Raw genomic sequence first — 23,438 nt, 5'->3', positions numbered from 1 at the left:
ACCCTCAAGAGTGGGGACTTTCGGCAGAGGGAGCACCATAATGCTTCCTCAGAAACCCTGGGGGGAAGTCCCATTACAGCCTTCTTTATGGCATTTAAAAGTAGGAGCGTGAAATTAAAACCTGGCGGCATCATTTCCCAGCTGGGTGACCTTAAGCAATTCATTCACCTTCTCTGAACCTTTGTTTTAAAGTTTTTTAAAAAACTTATTTATTCATAGAGACACAACTAGAGAGAGGGGCAAAGACACAGGCAGAGGGAGAAGCAGGCACCATGCAGGGAGCCCAATGTGGGACTCTACCCCAGGTCTCCAGGATCACGCCCTGGGCTGCAGGCGGCGCTAACCGCTGCGCCACTGCCACCGGGGCTGCCCACCTTCTCTGAACCTTGTTTCCCCATCTAGAAAACAAGAATAATAATAGTACCTGGGGGGTGGGAGGGTTGCTGATTTGAGGCTTTAAAGAGATAATGAATGTAAATGACTCTGCATATTAAGTGCCCAACATATAGTAACAGAAATAGACATTATAATTTTGGATACATAATTTTTTTTTTTAAGATTTTATTTATTTACTCATGAGAGACACATTGAGAGAGAGAGAGAGGCAGAGGGAGAAGCAGGCTCCATGCAGGGAGCCTGATGTGGGACTCGATCCGGGGACTCCAGGATCAGGCCCTGGGCTGAAGGCGGTGCTAAACCGCTGAGCCCCCCCCCCCCCCCCCCCCCCCCCCCCGGGCTGCCCCTGGAGACATAAGAAAAAAAATGTGCACCTCACACTTGGTGAGAAATGGTAGTTTCTGTCCCTGGACAGCATTCTGCAGAAAGCGCTGGTTGTGTTACGATGAATCTTTGGTTGGTGAAAGCTGTGGATTGGCTACTGTTAGAATTTCAGCTGCTAGTCAGAGTCTGGTAGCAGCAGATCTTGGAGAGGAAAAAAAGTTCAAAGAAACCTCCGGAGGTTCTCTTTTGTGAGGAGGGTGGAATGCAGATGTCAGCTTTGTTTGCAGGGCAGTGAGTGATGGCTGGTCCTGTGGGCAGAGAGAAAGGTCACTATGGGAGACTTCGGCCTTTTTACTCAGAAGCCACACCAAGATTCCCCTGGCAGTGACAGAAGCTGAATGAAACTCAGAGATTGCTGGTCCAGATTTCTCATTTAACTGATTAGGAAAATCAGATGCAGAGAAGTTTGGTGATTTATTCACTTAATGCTTATAGGTAGTGATGGGTTTGAGTGTCAAGCGCTGAATCCCTCCATGTCTTATCAATGAGGTTTCTCTTGAACCATCCTGCCTTGCTCCAACCAGTTAGTATCTTTCATCTCAGGAGCTCAAGATTCTTACTAAAACACTAAAAAATGTATTTCTTTTTAAGGACAGGAACCAGTATTAAGCACTTGCATGTGCTAAGACACCAGGATTTTTATACTGGCTAAAGTTTGGTATTTTCCAACCAATCTGAAGAGGATATCGAAAGTCAGGCAAAAGACTTGCCTAGGAACACAGGTATCAGGGACAAATAGACTCTTTAGAGCAGTTTTAGGTTTACAGAAAAAAAAGGAGAGTTCTCATATACTCCCCATCCCAAATTTCTCTTTATTGACATCTTACATCAGTGTGGTACATTTGTTACAGCTGATGAGCCAATATTGATATATTATGATGAACAAGCATACATCAGTTACTTTGTGTGGATTTTGACAAATGTATGATGACATGTGTCCACCATTTGATATTATACAGAATAGTTTTTGGCTATTTAAAAAAGCATACATAAAATTAATTTTGACTCTTCATTGGGTAATTTAGTCCTTTTATGTTCTTTAGTTTAAAAATAGTTGTATGGTTTTTTGATTATAGAAGTAATCCATGTTTAGAGTAGTGTTGTGCATAATAACCATTCAAATGAATCACCCAAAACTGGCATTTTGAAAAAGAATATGTTTGTAAGTTTCATCAGTGGCATGTAAACAATTACAGAGTATTTGGGGCCACATCCTAGCACAGAAGGATTTGCTTTCCTCTGTGGTTTTCATGCGAATTACTGATCACCCTTGGGCCACATCGAAAAGGTGGTAGCGCCTTGAGGGGGTTCACTGAACGGTACACTAAGACTCCCCAGTTCCTGGGGAAGGTGGAGGGTGGGTTTAAAAATCCTCCCCTAGTATTTCCTTTGCTCAGAAATGCGCACAGCTTGGGTACCTTCTTCTAAAGTGACCTCCAGGCCCGGGCGAGGTGGGGGAGAGTGAGTGGACTGGTTGGGGGGGGGGGGGGAGTTGCCTGGGCGACGCGGCGGCTCCTCCCATCCTGGGCTAGTGAGACTGGGGTGGGGGTGGGGGAGGGGGAGAGCCCGGCTAAGGGGGTTCGGGCCGGGGGTAGTGGTGTGGGGTGGTCGCTGGGGGTGCAGCTGAGGGCAAGAAGAGAGGGAGTTGGGGGAAGTGTAGCAGGGCCAGGGGCGTGGCTGGGGGGACATCCTGATGGGAGTTGGGGGACGCCGTAGGGGGTTGGAAGTGGCTGGGAGGGTGATGGGGCAGCAGGGCTGTTGGCACCGACGGCCTCTGCGGGGTCGCGGGGCTGGGGGCGTGGCAGGGCCCGAGGCGTGGAGGGAGCGCCCGGTCGGGGGCGTGGCCTGAGCGGACCGCGATCCGGGCCGGGGGCGTGGCCCGGGGAAGGAGAGCACTCGGGAGCGGGGAGAGGGAGAGCCGGGCTGGGGGCGTGGCCCGAGCGGCTGGGGGCGTGGCCCGAGCGGCTGGGGGCGTGGCCCGAGCGGCTGGGGGCGTGGCCGGGGAGCCGGGCGGCCGCGGCGCAGGCGGGATTGAGCCGCGCGCTTTCTCCAGCGGCCGCCCCGCCCGCCGCCAGCCCGGAGGCAGCGCGCCGGGGCAGAGGCTCCTGCGAGGGAGCCCGGCGTGCTCCGAGCTCCGCGAGACCGGGAGCGGCCCCGTCTCGTAGGGACGTCTTGGACCCACTGGCTCCGGAGGCTCCGCCGAGTGGGGGCCGCGCGAGGTGAGGCTGCCGCTGGGCGCGCGGCTGTGCGGGGCACGCGCGGGGCTGGGGGCCGGCGGCCGGGGCTGTTCGCGGGGCCCCGGAGGGGAATTAGCCCCGATCGACGGCCTGTAGCCCGAGGACGCCCTGCGCGTCCTCCTGGCCGCTTCTCGGGGCCGCCAGGCTGCCCACCTGTTGGTGCCCTGCGGTGCGGGCTTGGCGGCCCCCGTCCCCTCCCCGCCCGTCCCCGTCCCCGTCCCCGTCCCCGTCCCGGGCTCGGCCAGCGCCGTCCCCCGGGGGCGCGTGCGGGCGGTGCTCCTGGGGCAGGCCGCCTGCAGCACGGCCCGTGCGGGGATCACCCTGAAACTTCACCCCGCGCTCCCGCCCCGCCGGGCCTGGCCTTCGAGGTCGCGCGGGGCGCCCGGGGCGGCCTCGGTTCCCGTGCGTCCCGGCTCGGCTCCCCCGGGAGGCGCGCCCGGTGCCGCCGCAGCTGCGGCCCTACACGGCTTGCGGTCGGGGAACTCAGTTTTGAAAGCAAGTTTCTCCGCGGGTCCCCGCCGGGTCTCTTCGCGAGGCAGCCGGGAGGACCCGGTGTCGGTCGCCTCTGACTTGGCGCGCACGGCTGGAGGCGGTTTGGTTCCAGCTGTGGCTGACGTGTGCGGGAATTTGCATACTAATTTGCATACCGGGAAGGTAGCAGCCGGCCCGCTGCCCACGTCCGGGCAACTCAGGTGACCTGTGCCGCCGGCCACCCGTCTGTGCAAAGTCGCCGCGCCTGAGCAAATTTCCCCTCCCTGCAAGTGCGAGAAAAGCAAGGCAAACCGAGCAAGCACGACTCTCTGGGTCAGCTGCTTCCCAGCTTTGGATGATGATGCTAATAACAGGACAACAATTAGAATTTAGTTAGCACTTACTACCAAGGCTATCCAAGACCCACCCCCACCCCTCCCCCCCACCAAGGTTTTCTCTGCACCTCATCGCATTTTCTGTGTTACGCGGTGTTTTCTTCCCCATAACCCCCCTCAGATCTCCAGTTCTTCCCTTTCCCTTGACAACGGCCACAGAAGTCTCACTCCGTTTTATTTTTCCACCTTCATAACAAATGCACCTTTTCTCTTCACGTCCCCCAACTTGCAGACCTCCTCACTCCATTGTTCTGTGGCTGCTTGCTAATGAGTCGCTCCTTCTTATGCTGCCAAACCTCCTTCTCTGCCCCCACATCCTTTACAGTTTTATGTGACTGTTTCTTATCCCATTTTGTCGTTTTCATCTACCTCCTTCGGCCTCCAGATTTGCCATCTTCCTTTCACCCAGTTTGATTATCTACTTTTTTGTGCTCCAGGAGTGCGGGCATCTTCCTTCTCTCCCCTGTTTCTCCCACGTGGTGCTTTCTTGCCTTTTACCTACTTCTCCTTGACAGGTGCTTCCCCAGCACAGCCTGCTGCTGCCTTCACAGCACACCTTGTTCCTTTGGTTGTGACTTTTCCCTGCTACAACCATCCCTAGGTTCCTTTTCTTCTTTTTCTATCAGTCCTCAGTTACCTTGCAGACATCTTTCAGTTTCAGACTGTCTGGAAGGGTCAAGAGGTGGAGGCAGGGAGCCGCTGCATTTCCCCCCGGACTGCCCTGGGTTTCACGACCTTCTCATCTGCTCTAGGATCATATACATAGTTCTTGAATTATGTTGCTGTGGATATCAGTATGAAAGTATTTAATCAAACACTTAGTCTGGGCCAGGCACTGTTCTGAGAGATTTACATGCAATAATACCTCATTAATCCTACTCACATACCTGAAATGTAGATACTCCTACTCTTCCCATTTTACGGATGGGACAAGAGAGGCTGAGAGAAGTAACAGGCCCATTTTCTCATGGCTCTGTAGTGGTGGAACCCTTATGACTGCTGAGCTTCTGTGCTGTAGGAACTTCTGGACTCAGATGTAGGCTGGGATTTGGCTTTGGAAATGAGGTCATTAATTGCCCATTTTATTTAGTCTGCAGTTTATACCGGTTGAGGGCTTAATAGCTATACCTGTAGAACAGGGTACGGGGAAAGCCTAATGCCTAATGTCCTTCAGGAAGACTGGGGACACTGCCCCGGCCGACTGTCAATTCAAGCTCACTTCCAACCTGCTTCCTGAAGAGAATACACTGGTCCCCTTAGCTGTGGGAAAGCTAGAAGAAAGACCGTTGCCAACAGTCTCCCGTGCATTGAGAGTTGAGACTCACTTTAGCTAGCTGGCCAAACCTCTCTGGTCCCCCCCTGACAGCCCTGGGATTTTAGGAGTCTTGTTTATTTCTCTTTCATTATATAATCCTAAAGCCTTGTTCAAATATTTCCTTGTTGGTCTTCACCTTCTGAAAGTTTGAGTCAAATATTCCTCCCTTTGCAGATACTGAAACAAAGTGTAGGTAAAGTTTTATATTTTGATAACTGGAAGGGATCTTACACTCCATAGGTGAGCAAACTGTGACCCAAAGAAGTAAAATGATACATCCAGGGGAAAACAGCAGTCTCCAAAGGACAGGAGAACTGGCCTTAGATCCCAGATCTGTTGATCTCTGGTCCAGCCAGGGCTCTCCATGCCTCGCCCTGCAGCTTGGTGGGTTGACCTCTCTGCTTGCTGCTGAAAACAATGAACCTTCTTTCCTCTTCCCTTCCTGAGCTAAGAGGCTTTGGAAGGATTCATTTAAAACCGAAATCGTCCGTGGTTTTCTTGGTGGTTTATTTATTTATTTTTATGTCTAAAAGCTAAACAGTTAAAAATGTTTGCTTTTGAGATACGTAATGGCATAAATGGGATCATAAAATCTCGGAAGTATAAATTCAGAGGTTTTAGGAAGAAGTAATTTTGTTATTTCCAAAACATTAGGAAGGAACACCAAACGTACATTGCTTTCTAGAGGCAAATCATATAATACATGGCAATTTGAAGATCAGTAGCTGTAATGTTTAATTGTATTTTCCATTTGCAGAAGAAATGCATTAGGTACAAAGTGGTCACATGATTTCCTTCATCTTTGCATCTGAAATGAAACAGAAGTGAAGGGGGGAGAGCGTGTCAGGTTAGTTTTTGTTTCTGTGTTGGCTCTGCCATGCTCTCCACCTTTTCTTGTTTTGGGACTTCTACCCATGCCTTCTTAGTTCCCAGCTCCTGCCTGTCTGTTTAATCCCTTCCCCCAGGAACCCTCAGGGAACCTGGAGGGTATTATTTATCCATGATGCTCAACTCATTTTGTATCAGTCTTTCTTGACTGAATTAAACCCTGATGCCTTGAGGTATATGTTGTCTGTAATTAATTTCTCTTGGATGCTTCTAGAAAGAGAAGGGTGGTTAGGTTCTTAGGTTCCATCCTTGGTAGAATTGAGGGAACAGTCACTCAAACAGTTACCTGTGTTCTGTGCTGTTGGGGAAGGGAGGCAGCCTGCAGGAAAGTGGGAAACTGGGACTATTGCTTATCGTGTAGGGCAGGTGCACGGGGAGGGCAAGAGTTTATATGAGGATCATTGTAACGGAAGAGCAAATTAGGTTTTCCTGGTCTCCTTTCACAGTTGAAAAAATGGAGGTGAGGGACATTGCTGTGGCCAAATCCCCAGAGTAAGTGACAAGAATGATATTGGAGTGCAGGGCTGCCTGGCGCAGGAGATCTGGATGTATGCTTCCATGTGTCTCTCTCCTCTGTGGCTTGTAACTCCCTCACACAGTGCTTTTTCACAAAGGCTTTTCTGAACTAGATGGTTCCTCCCTGCTGAGCTGCCAGTGCAGCACAAGGGGAGGGGCCAGGGCTGATGGAAGTTCCAGGTCCCATCCCTGCCTGTCTCACTGGGGGTGCACATGGCATGTTCTCACTGCCTGAGAGGGCACCAGGGAGCTGTGGCAATGCCGGGAATGGAAAGAAAATGTTAGGTGTTTCTAATTGATGGCACTGATTTGTGGATACAGGTAAAGCCCCATCCTGTGGTCCTAATGTGCAAATGTCCTTGTCGTAGACCTGTTACCTCATCTTACCCAGGACCTTAAAGGACCTGATTTCTTGGTCGGATATAACCTCTGCCCATTTCCCTGCAGTAGGACCACTCTGTGTCATTGTGGAAGAACTGAGAACTCAAACATTATAATTTCAGGGACCATGTGCTGGACTCAGAATATCTTCAAGCACTCTTGCCTGCCAGATCTGGACTGGCACCCTCCCCTGCCTCCCATCCTCACTCCCTGGATTCAGCCAGATTGGGGGAGCTCAGAGAGGATTCTGTTTGGCTAATTTGGAAGAAAGGGGCAGCTAGTCTGCCCCCCAGCCTCCATTAATATCACGACAAAGTTTGTTCTGTCGCAAGCTGACCTTGGAGAGAAATAGAACACAGGTCTGAAATGACCAGACTGGAAAGTGTTGGTGGAGGGAGGCAGCCTGCAGGAAAGTGGGAAACTGGGACGATTGCTTATCGTGTAGAGCAGGTGCAAGGGGAGGGCAAGCCCATGATTTTATTGTCTTACAACAGAGGGGCAGGAAGCCAGGAATGAGTTCCTGGTACTGGAGCTTTGATCACAGTCTTTCATAGAATTATCATTCTATGTAATATAAACAGTGAGGAGTCTTGTACTTGAGTGTTAAAGTTACAATTCAGTCACATTAAACACATTTCTGAGGTCAGGCCTTAGTACTTAACCACCATGTGTGATACAGAGAGAGATGAATGAGTCCCGAGTCCTAAAACAACTTACACATGTACTTTGAAACACATTCAGTTGATACATGGGGGCCATCTATGGCTACGAGAAAACCAGCTTTACTTCAGAAATTTGCTTCATTTCCACCCTTACTGATAGGATGGCATGCTCACATGTGCACAGCTTTTGTGTCCCTTTTATGTGCCAGGTCTTGTGTTGGATGCTGAAGATGGAAAGTTGTCAGAAACAGCCACTGTCCTCAAGGAGGCTCACATTCCTGTCCAGTGGGAGAGGTAGATGTGTGAAAGGAAAGTCTTGAAACTTGTAACTTGTAGTGATCAGTTTATGGGGAGGAAGCACACAAGAGGTCCAGGAAGGCTTCCTGGAGGAGGAATTACCTGCAGCCTGGGCTGAAGGGGATGAGCAGGTTGGGGAAGTAGCTGATGGAGGGAGGCGTAAGATAGATTCAGGCAGATTGAATAAGCAGAGGTGGGTAGACAGACTTCCACTCGGTGACCCTAGGGACTCTGAAACACTTTTACATGGCTATAGCTCCTCGCTCATCATTTATGACTGTTAACGGTGTGTCTACAGCAGTAGTAGTGCCTCAGTATCACTTGGGGATTTGTTAGAAGAGCAAATTCTAGGGCTTTCCTCAGACCTGTTGAGGGTTTCAGAAGACCAAAGTTTGAGAACCATTGTTCTAGAACATGTGCTTTCCAGAGGTCCTAAACAGTTCATCTTCATGGCTATATGATAATCTTTTCAGAAAGTGGAAACTCTGTTCCTCCCTGGTTGTATTGGGTAGGATTTTCCTGGAGTCCACAGCCATCCTCATTTCCTGCATTTCTTTGCCTAGTGTATGTACATACTCACAGTTCCTTCTACCCACCCTATTTCTTTCATTGCACATAAGTGATTTGTATAATTTCTATAACACCTCTGCCTGACATGATTTCTTAGTGTTGACAGTAGTCAAACTGAGTTCAGATCGTGACTTTGCTGTGTGATCTTGGGAAAGCGTTAACCTATACAATTGCTTCATGTGAAAAATGTATGTAGTAAAAGCACCCAGCCCTTAGGTAAGCATTTCAAACTTTGCTGCATATTGGAATTACCCAGGGGTTTTTAAAAAAGCTAATGCCTACTGCCACCCCAAATATTGTCATTGATTTTGGGTGTGACCAAGGCATTGGAATTTTTAGCAGCTTCCCATGAGCAATGAAATCTGGGATTCACTGTGATCGGCTGTTGTGAGGATGAAATGAGTCTGTTCTTGCTCAGCAGAGGGCCTGGTGGAGGCTCTGATGGTTTTATGGCAACAGGAGGAGAAAGTGAGCCATTTCAATTGTTTGATTAATATTTGTTGCTTGTCAAATGCTTGTTGGTTTGGAGGTCTCCTGGTGGTCCCCTCTTTTGTTCTGAGAGGTGAGAGGTGACATAGCCCAAGGCAGTGGATCTCCATGTCTAATTCTCTAAGCTCTCTCTTTGCAAGGATACAAGGATCATGCTGTAAACAGAGCATGTCCCCTCCCACAGCCTTCCCAGCATTGGGCACCATTTCCTACATCTATATGGAAAAACTTGGGTTTTTGGAGTATAACCAGATTCTAAAGTCATGAGGTAGCTATGCTTTACAATATGGATGGAAACTACATAATAGTTGGGTACCACTACTGCCTACATTTTTCAGGTAAGGCAACTGAAACGTAGAGAGGTTAATGCTTTCCCAAGGTCACTCAGTTAGTAAGCAGCAGAGTTGGGACCTGAATTCAGTTTATTTTGTACCTGCTCTAATCTTTTTTTTTTTTTTAAATATTTTATTTATTTATTCATGAGAGACACAGAGAGAGAGGCAGAGACACAGGCAGAGGGAGAAGCATGCTCCCTGTGGGGGGCCTGATGCGGGACTCCATCCCAGGATTGTGGGATCACGCCCTGAGCTGAAGGCAGACGGCTCAACTGCTGAGCCATTCAGCCCTCCTGTACCTGCTCTAATCTATCATTTGTACCTAAATGCCAGTTTTCAATCCTGGAATAAATCTTTAGACTTGGTCTCTCTTTGGCATGGATCTATTTTCTAGGATCTAGATGTCATTCTGTCATAAATTATGTATTTCTAACCATTACTTGAAAGGTTGTATATAATCTTTTTGCCTGCCCTATCTTGTCACACACATTAAGTTCACCTTCATTCATTGTTTTATTAATTTGACAACTATTGATGAGCCTCTGCTTTGCACCAAACAACCAAGTTAGTAAGTTTATTCCTTCTTTTCCTCCTCTGGACAAATATGTCTCTCTCTTATCAGCATGTGTAAGTATTTTGGTTTTGATTTATGACTGTGGCCTTTTCTATACCTGTCTTTTTGGTGACATAATTCCTCCACTCTTAATAATGGAACATATGAAGGACATTTTTCCTGTTGACTTCATGGGCCTTCCTTGAACCCTGCTGAGATTAATTAAGCCAACCCCCATGCAACAATTATTCCAATATATCCTGCAAGTTATTAAAATGTAGGTTGCCCAGGACCAGGAGGTTCGAGTAAGTGATCTACAGTTAGTACCCTCAGAATGAAATCTGTGATGCAGTTGAGGTTTTTTGGGTTTGTAATATCTTTTAGTCTAGAATCAGTCCTAGTAGTGTGGCCAAACTAAATAAAGAAATGAGAAATAGGTGAATTCATATCTCAAGTATTTGATCTGTTCTCTTTCTGTGAAAAAGTTAGATTATGTGTTTGGTTTTGTTTTCTGTGTAGGGCATGTAAGTAATTGGTGTTTACAGTTAGATTGGCCCTGGGACATTTGAATGTGTGCTGCAAATAGAAATAATTGATTCACTATATTTGTTCTGCTGCCCGATTACCAAGTGAAAATCTACCACTGGGGAAACTTTTGTATAGCCAGCACACAAGTGGCTCAGTATTATGGTAAAGACTAGCCTCCATTGTGTGGTCTTAGCATTATCACTCCAGTTACTCAGGATCTGAATAGGCTTTAGAAATACAGGCCTTCAAAGGACTTGCCCTTGCTTAAATGTTCCATGGGTCCTTCTGAAATAACATCCCCCACACCCTCACTGAAAACAGTAAAGAAGGCGGAGATATATTAGTATCTACAGCTTTAGTTATATTCAAAAGGATTATATATTTAAGATGAGAACAATTCGAAGTACATTTAGATTTTTAATGTTTGAGGTTAACACTTCAAAATACACTTGGAAAAATAAGTAAAATATTCTTTAAAATAGTATGTTTTAAAATCTGCTAGACCTGTTTTCTCTACCTTTGACTTTTCTGAAACAAATCTAAACTCCCCAGTGATTGCTTGGCTCCTCTTACCGAAGAGCTACTCTTTTTACCAAATCCAGTTCAGCTCTAGCATTAGAGCGTCTCTCTCTGTGTCCTTAGGCCACTTTTCCAGAACTATTGTGTCCTATACTTCCTAGAAAAGGATTGGGTACTTGACGTGCCGGCTGCAGTTCCTGGCCATGATCGATGGTGTATGTGTGTGGTGTTGTGTGCGAAGGCGGGTGTATATGACAGAGCCAAAATGATGTGCTCTGTTGTAATGAAAAGTCATGGTAAGGTGTGGGTAAGAAGAGTGATTTATAAACTTGCAGCTTGTGGAATCAGGCTGCCTGGGGGATATTCATATTTTCATCTGCTGCCCTTAGCGACCGGTATTGGAATAAACAGCTCTGTTCAGTGTTGAGCTGTCTGGAGGCAGACACTTGTCTCCAGACTCAGCTTTTGAAATGCCGTGCACCTGGCAGTAAAGTCTTGTGCTTCTGCAAGTCAGGATGGCTCACGGATAATGATGATGCTCTGCTCCTTGAGACATAGGGACCGTTCATTCATAAATACAGACGCAGTTCGGGCCAGAGTGAGGCCCTGGTACAATGTCGAGTCTCAATGGTAACTCTGCCAGAGTTTACACTAGTCTCCCCTTTTCTCATTAGGTTTCACTCTTGGATAGGAGGAGAGTGATGAAGGTTAATTTCCTCTAGGCTTTTCTTTCTGGGCTAGGATCTTCTTCCAGGGCAGTGGGGCTCAGGACAAGTGAGAGGGTATGTATGCTTGCTTCTGCCTATTAGTGGTTTTGCTGGAAGATCATCTGTGCCTCTTGTAACTCCACTCAAAATTAGGAAAAATACCCAGGGCTCAGAGAGTGCTGTCTGCCTTCCTTCTAAAACAGAAGAAACTCAGGAGGAAGCAAGAACTCTTTCTGTTTTTCCTAATCTCTATTTCTAATCTGACCCCTCATCCGAGGTACTCACCCTGAAAGGGTGCTGACCCAGAAGCCTTTAAGTGGTACACAGAAGCAGGAATGATCTGGCAAACAAGGTCAGTTCTTACAGGTGGATAGGTCAAAGCATATAAAATTACTGCCACTGTCTAAATATGTCTGATTTGGTAGCATAGTTAACTTACATTTTGATTCTTTCACATCTGAAGAAAGTTTATCACCTTGACTTCCTGGGAGCTGTTTTCAAACCTGCTGAGATTAATTAAATCAAACCCCATGTGACAATTATTCTAAGGCAAAGTGGTTTATTAAATTTTGGTGCATGCTGGACTATTGAATTGGAATTGTTCAAGTGGATGATTACATTTTTGTTGATTTCATGCTATAGGAGTTTAATACCCCCCTTTTTTTTTTCTACCAATCTCTTAGTTTTTTTTTTCCCCCCCCTGCTGGGATGAAGAATCTCTAAAGGAAGAAGGAAATGGCCTGTTGTCAGCAGGATGGTACTGTTTTCTAGGCTTTCCTGAAAAGTGATCTCTGTAGAGGCCAGGTTTCACTCTACACAGTACAGGTTGGGGATTTTTAAGAACAGTTTGTATCACTTGGAACACTTTTCTTCTGAGATGAAGATAGTGGGTATCTGTGTAGATCAGTCTGGGATAAAGAACGTTGTAAAAGGAGACCTGGTTCAGCAGGAGGGTTCCCAGTCCCTTGTCATATTGAGCTGGGACAGCCCCACCTGTGTATGTCCAGGGCACAACGGAGAAGACCTGGTAAGCACTTTAGTCATTAGTGAGAGAAGATTTTAAAAACCCAAAAAACTCTTGAAAGCTTGTGGTTTTATTACTGTTTCCCCCAAACAGAAGAATGTTCTTTTATGTGATTGTTTAAAGACGACTGGATCACTCAGTGACCAGTTATGACACATGCCTGGTTACAAATCTCTCTGCCTTGGATAAACTCATCACTGCAGGACTCAGAAAGAATTAGCTTGGAACACACTTGTTGTGAATTTTTAGTTGGAAAGATATATCCCCATTGGGAGAATCGTATAGCTCTCTCCTCAGACGAGTGAGAAATTCAGATTCGTGGCAGGACCACCCATTCACTAGCTGCTCAGTAGCAGATCTGCATGGTTTCAGATTCCCAAGGAAGCAACTCTTGTGCCACCTAAGTGCAAAGGTATTTGGGAAGCATTGCCCATTGGCTGCCTTATGTAGTCAATGCTACCATTTGGCATGAAGGGAAGGGAGATGGTGAAGTAGTGATCCTCATCTCAGAACCGGTTATAGGGCAGATCTGATGGCATCTGCTGCTTCCATGTGGAGGACAGAGCAAGGAGAATTGGTGTTGGGAAGGCTGTCTCTCACTGATGTGTCTCATGTATGATGTTATGCCTATAATGTGTCTTGCTTTTCCCACAGTCTGATGCAGATAACTGGAAATGTTTCAAGGTTTCAAAGGAGGTGGTATAGAGAAAGCTGATAACTACCACAGACAGGTGATAGTTATCTGTTTGCTGGTTCATGACCGGGTAATCTGTGCTGGAATTCATACAGACTTCTGGTATTGGTCCTAGGCTCTCTTATTAAACCTGTCTACTTACATTGTGGGGATAGGCATACCCAAATCCTGGTGATGGTTTATGTGGAAGACAGTTGTACATAGATTGTTTTCATTAACTAGAGTAAGGTTGGTAAAAGTGAACATCTGACAACAGAAGAGGCAGGAGTTTGCTGAGGGAAGGGAGTGGGGATTTGAGAGTTAAGACAATATATAATTGTATTTGTGAAGAGTTTTAAATTCTAGTTTATTAATTTTTTAATAGAACTTCTCATTTTGAGATAATTATAGATATACATGCATGATTAGTACAATGATATTTACATGATATAGTACAGCATCAGAACTAGGATATTGACATTAATATAGTCAAGATACATGGGGCAACCCGGGTGGCTCAGCGGGTTAGCGCCGTCTTCGGCCCAAGGCGTGATCCTAGAGACCCAAGATTGAGTCCCACTCCCTGCATGGAGCCTGCTTCTACCTTTGCCTGTGTCTCTGCCTCTCTCTCTCACTCTCTCTCTTTGTTCTCATGATTAAATAAATCTTTAAAAATATATATGCATAGTCAACATACAGACATTACCAGTCACCATGAGGATCCCTCTTATTGTCCTTTTATGGCGACACTTATTTCCCTTTTGTCCCTACTTCTTCCTTTCACTCTAACAACCACTAATTTCTTCTCCATACAATTTTGTTATTTAAAAAATGTTATAAAATTGGAACATAATATGTTTGGGATTGCTTTTCTCACTCAGCATAATTATCTGAAGATACTAGTCCTTGAGACATCTGGTTTGCATACATGTTCTCTAACTAGTTTATCCTTTTAGCTCTTAACCAGGCCCTTTGCAGAACAGAAGTATTTAATTTTGATGAGCTCCAATTTATTGATTTGTTTCCCCTTTTATGGATCATGTTTTTCATGTCAAGTCTAAGAATAGGAACTCTTTGAAGATTTTCTATTTTTTTTTTTTAGTTTTATAGTTTTACATTTTAAGTTTAAATTTATGATCCTTTTGAATTTTTGTATAAGGTATGAGACTCAGGTTATGATTTTGGTGGTTTTGTGTGTTTGTGTCTTGTCTTTTCTTTTTTCTGCCTGTGGATGTCTAGTAGCTCCAGCATTTTTTTGTTGACAAGGCTATCCCTCTTCTATTCAGTTGCTTTGTACCTTTATAAAAAATCATTGGGCATATTTGTGTAGGTCTTTTTCTGAGTTCTCTTTTCTGTCCTGTTGAGCTATGTGTCTGTACCTCAGCCAATATCACAGTCTTGATTCCTGTAGTTACAAGTCTTGAAATTAGATGGACTGATTCCTCTCATTTTATTTTTCTTCTTCAGAATTGTTTCAGCAATCCTAGTTTCTTTCTCTTTTTATATGAATTTTAGAATAATCTCATATCTACAAAACTTGCTGGAATTTTGGTGAGAATTAGTATCTTTAGTATTGAGTCTTTCAATCAATAAACACAGTATATCTTTCCATTAATTTCATCATCATTGTGTAGTCTTCAGCATATAATCCCTGTTAATGATTTTGATTTGTACCTAAGTATTTTGGTTTTTGAGTGATTATAAATAGTATTGTATTTTTTATTGAAATAAAATTAGTATATAATACTACATGAGTTTCAAGTATGCAACATTATGGTTTGACATCTGTGTGCACTGTGAAGTCTCGTTACCATCTGTCAGCATACAATTGACCTCCTTCACCCATTTTTGCACCTCCCACCCCCCTTTCCCTCTGGTAACCATCAATCTGTTCTGTGTCTGTGAGCTTGTTTTTGTTTTGTTTTGTTTTGTTTGTTTAAATTTTACATATGAGTGAAATCAGAAGGTGTTTGTCTTTCTCTGTCTGATTTATTTCACTTAGCCTAATATCTTCAAGGTCCATAATGGTATTGATTTTTTAATTCTGATGTCCATGTGTTCATTGCTGGTATACAGAAATACAGTGGGTTTTTTGGTATGTTTAGCTTGTATCTTGCAACTTAGCAGAGCTCATTCATTAGCTTTAGGAATTTTTTGGTAGATTTCTTGGGATTTTCTATGTAGATAATCATGTCATCTGCAAATAAGGATGGTTTAATTTCTGCCTTTCCAATCTATATGCGTTTAATTTCCTTGCCTTGCCTTATTGCGCTGGCTAGAAAGAACTTCTGGCATTATGTTGGATAAGAGAGTGGTGATAGCAAACATCCTTGTCTCTTATTTCTGATCTTAGGAGAAAAGTACACTGTCTTTCACAGGTTTTTAGTTGATGCACTTTATCAAGTTGAGAGAGCTCTCCTGTATTATTGTGGTGGTGTTGTTATTGTTGCTTTAATGATGAATGGGTGTTGAATTTTATCAGATACTCTTTCTGTATCGGTTGATGTGATCATATGATTTTTTTCTTTAGCCTGTTAATATGGTAGATTATATTTACAAATATGGAAAAACTCTTGAAGTTTCTTCTTCTTTTTTCTTTTTTCTTTTAAGATTTTATTTATTTATTTAATCATGAGAGACACAGATAGATAGGCAGAGGGAGAAGCAGGCTCTACAGGGAGCCCGATGCGGGGCTTGATTCCAGGACCTTGAAATCATGACCTAAGCTGAAGGCACATGCTCAACCACTGGCTCAACCTGGCGTCCCTTTTCCTTTTTTTATGTATTCATTTCATACTATAAATTTCCCTCCGAGCACTGCTTTAGATGTACCCTACAATGATGGGTTTTATTTTCATTCAGTTAAATATATTTTTAAAAAATTTCCCTTTGACTTCTTCTTTGACCTGTGGACTATTTACATGCATCTTGTTTACTTTCCAATTATTTGGAGATTTTCTTGTTATCCTTCTCTTACTAATTTCTACTTTATTTCATTTTGATTGGAGAATACATTCTGGGATGATTTCAGTTTTTAAAATTTCTGTGAGGATTGTTTTATAGCCCAGGTTATTGTCTGTTTTCATATATGTTCCATACACTCTTGAACAGAATATATATTCTGCCGTTGTAGGATGGAGTGTGCTATAAATGTCTTATCCTATTGGTTGATGTTGATCTTACTTCTGAAATGGAGTGTTGTAGTAATGTTGGTAGTGGTTGTTTTTGTTTTTTTCTGGTAACGGGAGGGGAATGAGATTAGACAGCAGAGAGTTTGAAGTCGTATTGTCAGCAAAAAATAAGGAGACTAAAAGTCTGTATTGCCAATTTAAGATAACTTTGACAACCGTCCAAGGAGAGAGTAGAGTTTATATTGTCTACTGGAGATGTAAGTACTAGAGGGCCATTTCATCAAACCATTGTTTTAGGGCAGTCCCAGTGGCTCAGCGGTTTAGCGCCGCCTGCAGCCCAGGGTGTGATCCTGGAGACCTCGGATCGAGTCCCACGTCAGGCTCTCTGCTTGGAGCTTGTTTCTCTCTCTGCCTGTGTGTGTCTGCGCCTCTCTCTCTCTCTGTGTCTCTATGAATAGATAAATAAAAATCTTAAAAAAACAAACAAACAAAAAACACATTGTTTTAGAATTAGAAAGTCTGAAGGAAAACAAGCTTGATCTCAAAATCAGAGGTCAAACAGCTAAAGTTCCCAACCAGGACTGCAAGAAAAGGATATGTTTTAAGTTTGGATTATTTCTTATTGAGTAGTATTTACATGTTAACTAACTTATTGTTTACTAAGTACTTACTTAGTCATTACTTTAATTAGATCCAGAGCACAGAAGTTGCTTATTAATATAAAAGCTAGACAAACATATTCTAAAACAGTTGTGTAATTTCTCTGTTCCCGACATGGTGCTAGTTCCTGAGGATATAAAAATAAACTAGAGAAATACGGACTTAAGTATCTTTATTCTCCCACAGAAGGAAAACCTAGAAATCCCAATGGCTAAGACTGACTTCTAGGAAATGTAGGAGTAAATTCAATCTCCAAGATTATTTTAGTTTCACATGCTACAATTTAAATTTGAAAAATAATATTAAAAATACTTTGCAGGTGAAGTATGTTTTATTACATGGTTACCTAGTCATTTTCAATTAAAGGTTGTTATTTGTTGCATGTCTCCTTTGTGCCAGGTGAAATGGCACAATGGGGACAGGGGAGGTCTGGGTTTACTCACCCCTTATCCTTAAGCCTCATATAAAGATAGAGTCCAGATAGAGATTTCCTGAACTTATATTCATCTTTGTGTTCTATTTCTTAAGAAATAGAAGTTTCTATGTATAATGGAAAATTTTTTCACATTTTTTAAAATAACACAACTTTGTAAAGAATTATCTACGTAAATCATGTTGAACTTAAATGTAAACAGATCTAGTATCTGTATCAATACTGAAGTTACTCCTCATCATTTTGTAAACACACCTATTAGTTTAACCTGTTTAACCAGGTACAATTGCAGAAGGGCAACCAAGACCTTGGTCTATTACTTTTCCTGTAACACCAGAGAAAGTGAGAAAATACAGCTAAATTTATCATAGTCTTTGCTTGCTTTCCCCCCTCATGACATCATAGTTTCCCTTTAATATCTGTTTTTCATATCATGAAAACATGTTATTTTCCCAACCAGTTGCTTTGATTAATGGGGCCAGGTCAGTCCAAGGACAGATTAAACACACAGGAACCTGGCGTGATTCCTAGAAATGATCCTCAGTCTTCCTCCTCTCACCTCGGGGCTCTTTAATGTTTTCTGTGAAAATAGAAGGTGGTTATTTCCTAAAGAAGCTCCGTATATCAGAATAAATGATAGAATGTTTGGTTGTTAAGCTATTAATTGTTAACAAATAACAAGCTCATGCTTCATTTTCTATCATTTTATTAACGAGCCTCCTTCTTTCTTCCTTGTATAAAAAGTTGAAAGTGGTACTGTCTATTCACCTTCTTCATTATTACTTAGTTAATCGAAGCACGGCGGTCATGAGCATTAATTCCCTGATTCACCATTATTTTTAACTGTTCATTAAGTTCTTATAGATATTTACAAGACAGTGGTCAGATACTTTCATAATAATTTAGGCATGTATCAGTGTGGCTGATACGGTTTGCCTTATGTAAATCCCGTAACTTCTTGAACCCTTATTGTTTCTGTAAAATAGTTCTGGCTAATAATAAGTCACCCCCAGTATTTATTATGGCTCTTTTCATCATAACATGCTAGTCTGTGAGCTCCAAAATATTGATAGCTGATTTATCCCTGTATCTCCAGTCTATGACAGCCCAGATATTGCAGATGCTTATGCCATTTGGGGCCAGGCAGGTAACAGAGGAGCCTGCAGTCACATGGAAACTCTGCGGGTTCCATGGATAAGGTCCCCAGAGAATGTGGCCCAGTGTTATTTTCCAAGAGACTCGGAAATCTACATTTTTAAGTGAAATCTTTCTATTCTTAAATATTGCAGAATTACGTTAGTTTTTAAAAAGTTCCCTGTGTAGGGCAAACAAGACATGAACACTAGAAAATTCGATCCAAAGCCAATGCTTGCCATTGGAACATGCTCTTAAGAAAATGTTCATTGAATTAACAGCAGTGGGCAATAATGTTCATTGAAGTATTGAGCTCCTTTATGTTATGACTGCCATGAATAGAGATCATTTTGATACTTCTGAGGAACATACACCTGTCTTCTTATAGTAAGAGCTTTTTCTCTAGACAATTATGATATACACAATTATTAAAAGTACTACTAATAAGTACTATAATAAATGAACTTACTATGTGCCATACATTACTAGGAAGGTATTATTATCCATATAAAAAGGATGCACAGGGGCACCTTGGTGGCTCAGTGATTGAGTATCTGCTTTTGATACTCAATCTGTCATGATCCCGGAGTCCTGGGATCAAGTCCCACATCAGGCGCCCTCTGTCTTTGCCTTTCTCTTTGTGCGTCTCATGAGTAAATAAGTAAAATCTTTTTTTAAAAAATGCACAAATTGAAGATCAGAAAGTTTAAATAATGACCCAAACAGATACATTTTGCCTAATGGCTGAGCTGAGACTATAACCCAGCAATTCATACTGTACCATTCTTACGTTATCACCTTTTGTCCAGATGAATGGATTGATATCACAGCAAAGCAATTAGCTTTATTGTTTTGAAACAGCTCTATGGAAATATAATTGACATACAACATACATCATTTATTTAAAGTGTAAAATTCAGTTGTTTTTAGTATAGTTATAGAGTCATGCCAGTTATTACCACTCTCCATTTTAGAACATTTTCATCACCCTAGAGGGGGACTTTGTACCTATTAGCAGTCACTCCTCATTTCCCCCTGAACTCCTAGACCTAAGCAATGACTCATCTACATTCTGTTGCTATAGATTTGCCTTTTCTAGACATTTCATTTACAAGGAATTGTGTACTATGTGGCCTTTTGTGTTGCCTTTTTTCACTCAGCGTAGCATTTCAAGGTTTGTGCATGTGAGCCTGTATTAGCCTTTATTTCTCTTGAGTAGTGAATAACATTCTATTGCATGGATATATTACGTTGCATTTGTTCACCAGTTTATGGCCATTTGCGTTGTTTGTACCTCTTGGCTATTATGGATAGTGCTGCTATGAACATTTGTGTCCATGTATTTTTGTAGAAGTATGTTTTTATTTCCCTTGGGTAAAACTGACCATTGCTTGGATACATGGTAACTCTATGTTTAACCTTTTGAGGAACTATCAGACTGATTCCTAGAGACAGCTTCATTTTACATTCCCACCAGCAGTGTATGAGGATTCCAATTTCTCCACTTCCTCACCAACACTTGTGTGTGTGTGTGTACAGATATATATATATATATATATATATATATATATATATATAAAAGTGTATATATATGTGTGTGTGTGTGTATATATATATATATATATATATATATAATATTTATTTATTTATTTATGATAGACACAAAGAGAGCGAGAGAGAGGCACAGACACAGGCAGAGGGAGAAGCAGGCGCCATGCCAGGAACCCAATGCGGGACTTGATCCCGGGACCCCAGGATCGCACCCTGGGCCAAAGGCAGGCGCCAAACCGCTGATCCACTCAGGGATCCCCCACTTGTGTATATTTTTAAAAAATAAAATATCTCTTGTGTTAAAGGCCACACATCAAAATTTTCCATCTTAGCCGTTTTAAAGTGTACAGTTCAGGAGAATTAAGTACATTCACACTGTTCGACAACCAGCACCACTATCTATCCCCTTAATCCCCTTTTCATTTTGTAGAGCTGAAACTTTGTACCCATTAAACAGTAACTCCCCATTATCCCCTGCCCCCAGCCCCTGGCAACCCTTATTACATTATACCAAAATGTCTTTATGATTTTGACTACTATAAATACCTTGTGTCAGTTGAATCATACAGTATTTGTATTTTTGTGACTGGCTTATTTCACTTTATAGAATGTCCTCAAGGTTCATTCATGCTGTATCATATGTCAAAATTTGCTTCCTTTTTAAGACTGAATAATATGCCATTATATGTATATGCCACATTTTCTTTATCTGTTCTTCTATTGATGGACATTTGAGTTATTTCCAACTTTTGGCTATTGTGAATAAGGCTGCTATGAGCAGAGGTGTACAGAAGTCTTTGTGAAATCTTGCTTTCAGTTTTTTTGGGGTATAAGTGGAATGGCTGAATGATTTCTAACTTCATCTGGTTGTGTTCAGAGAAGATATTTTGTATGATAACTATCTTTTTAAGTCTATTGAGACTTAATTTGTGACTTAACATTTGGTCTGTCCTGGAAAATGTGCTCTGTGCCCTTGAGAAGAATGTCTGTGCTGTTGTTGGAGGAAGTGTTTTGTGTCTGTCAGATCAAGTTAGTTTATTGTGTCTCTAAATTCTCTGTTTCCTTACTTCTGCTGTTCTGTGCATTACTGTGAGTGAGGTATTGAAGTCTCCAACTATCATTGTGGAACTGTATTTCTCCAGTTAGGTCACATTTGTCTACAAAAACATATACATACATACACACACACACACACACACACACACATACACATATATGTATCCTATATACATATATTCTATATATATAGAATTCTATATATATATGTATATATTTTTGTGATCTGAAATTACCAATGTTATTTTTTTAAAAATATTTTATTTATTTATTCATGAGAGACACAGAGAGAAAGGCAGAGACACAGGCAGAGGGAGAAGCAGGCTGCATGCAGGGAGCCCGACGTGGGACTCGATTCTGGGTCTCCAGGATCAGGCCCTGGGCCGAAGGTGGCGCTAAACCGCTGAGCCACCCAGGTGTCCCCCGATGTTAATTTTTTTTTTTTAAGTCCAGTGTAGTTAACCTATAGTTACATTAGTTTCAGGTGTACAATATAGTGATTCAGTGATTCTGTACATTGCTCTGTGCTCATTGTGGTAAGTGTACTTTTAATCCCCTTCACCTATTTCACCTATCCCCTCACCCACCTCCCTTCTGGTAGCCATCTGTTTGTTCTCTATAGTTAAGAGTCAGTTTTTTCATTTGTCTCTTTTTTTCCTTTGTTTTGTTTCTTAAATTACAGGAGTATAGTCATACAGGATTTGTCTTTCTTTGACTTTGTTCTTTTAACATTGTACTCTCTAGATCCATCTATGTTGTTGCAAATGGCAAGATTTCATTCTTTATTATGGCTGATTAATATTCCATTATGTATATATTATATCACCTCTTCTTTTTTTTTAAATAAATTTATTTTTTATTGGTGTTCAATTTGCCAACATACAGAATAACACCCAGTGCTCATCCCGTCAAGTGCCCACCTCAGTATCACCTCTTCTTTATTCCTCTGTCATTAGACGCTTGGGCTGCTTCCATAATTTGGCTATTATAAAGAATGCTGCAGTAAACATAGGGACACACATTAACTTTTTGAATTAATGTTTTCATATTCTTTGGGTAAGTATCCAGTAGTGGGATTACTGGATCGTATGATAATTCTATGTTAGCTTTTTGAGAACCCTCCATACTGTTTTCCACAGTGACTATATCAGTTTGCATTCCTATCCATAGTGCACAAGGGTTCATTTCTCTCCACATCCTTGCCAACACTTGTGTTCAGCAAAACTTGTGTTTTTGATTTAAGTCATTCTGACAGATGTCTTTGTGTTTTGATATTCATTTCTCTGATGATGAGTGATGTTGAGCATCTTTTCATGTGTCTGTCGGGCATCTGTATGTCTTCCTTGGAGAAATGTCTCTTCATGTCTTCTGCCTATTTTTTAATTGGATTATTTGTGGAGGGTTTTTTTTTTTTTTTTTTTTTGGTGTTGGGTTGCATAAATTCTTTATATATTTTGGATACTAACCCTTTATCAGATATGTCATGTGGAAGTATCTTATTTAGTACGTTGTCTTTGAGTATTGTTGATAGTTTCCTTTGCTGTACAGAAGCTTTTTATTTTGGTGTAGTTTCAATAGTTTATTTTGCTTCCTTCATATATTTTGATGGTCTATCATTAAGGGTGGCAGTGTTTATAATTTTTATATCTTCTTGCCATATTGAATGTTTTATTAGTATCTAATGTCCTTCTTTGTTTCCTGTAAATTTTGTCTATTTAACCAAGTTATAGTAATACTACCTTTTATAATGTCCTTTTTTTGAGATCTTCCTTTATCCATATGCTTTTGAATTACTGCCTAGTGCCCTTTTGTTTCACCTTGTAGGAATTCCTTGAGCATTTCTTGCAGGCCAATGTAGTGGTCACACACTCCCTCAGTTTAATGTTTTCATTTCTCCCTTACTTTCAAAGGACAGGTTTGCTTGATATGGGATTCTTGGTTGACAGTGTTCTTTTAGCACACTGATATATTGGTCCTTGTCTTTTGGCCTCCAGAATTTCTGAGGAGAAATCTGATAATTTTGTTAAGAATCCATTTTATATGAGGATTTCCTTCTCTTTTGCTCTTTTATTATAATGTGTCTCAGTATAGGTCTTTGAATTCATCTTTCTTGGAGTTTGCTGTGCTTTGTGG

The 23,438-nt window shown here is 42.3% G+C and overlaps 1 protein-coding gene across 3 annotated transcripts in view; it reads left to right on the top strand.

Moving 5' to 3' along the window:
- The window catches only part of SPATA13 (spermatogenesis associated 13), a 346,365-nt gene that overhangs the window by 200,107 nt on the left and 122,820 nt on the right, over window positions 1–23,438 (top strand). The window contains exon 1 of one of the 3 annotated variants that reach the window (XM_041765382.1): window positions 2,791–2,999. The exons of the other annotated variants lie outside the window; for them this stretch is intronic. The gene's annotated coding sequence lies outside the window, so the exon portion shown is untranslated. Of the gene's footprint in view, window positions 1–2,790; window positions 3,000–23,438 lie in introns of those variants that run through there. 3 annotated transcript variants of the gene reach the window in all.

This window comes from Vulpes lagopus, chromosome 8 (assembly GCF_018345385.1).
Source record: "Vulpes lagopus strain Blue_001 chromosome 8, ASM1834538v1, whole genome shotgun sequence".
Classification (NCBI taxonomy): Eukaryota; Metazoa; Chordata; class Mammalia; order Carnivora; family Canidae; genus Vulpes; species Vulpes lagopus.
Note: the sequence above shows the minus strand (reverse complement) of the source record. Positions and strands in the feature narration are given on the sequence as shown.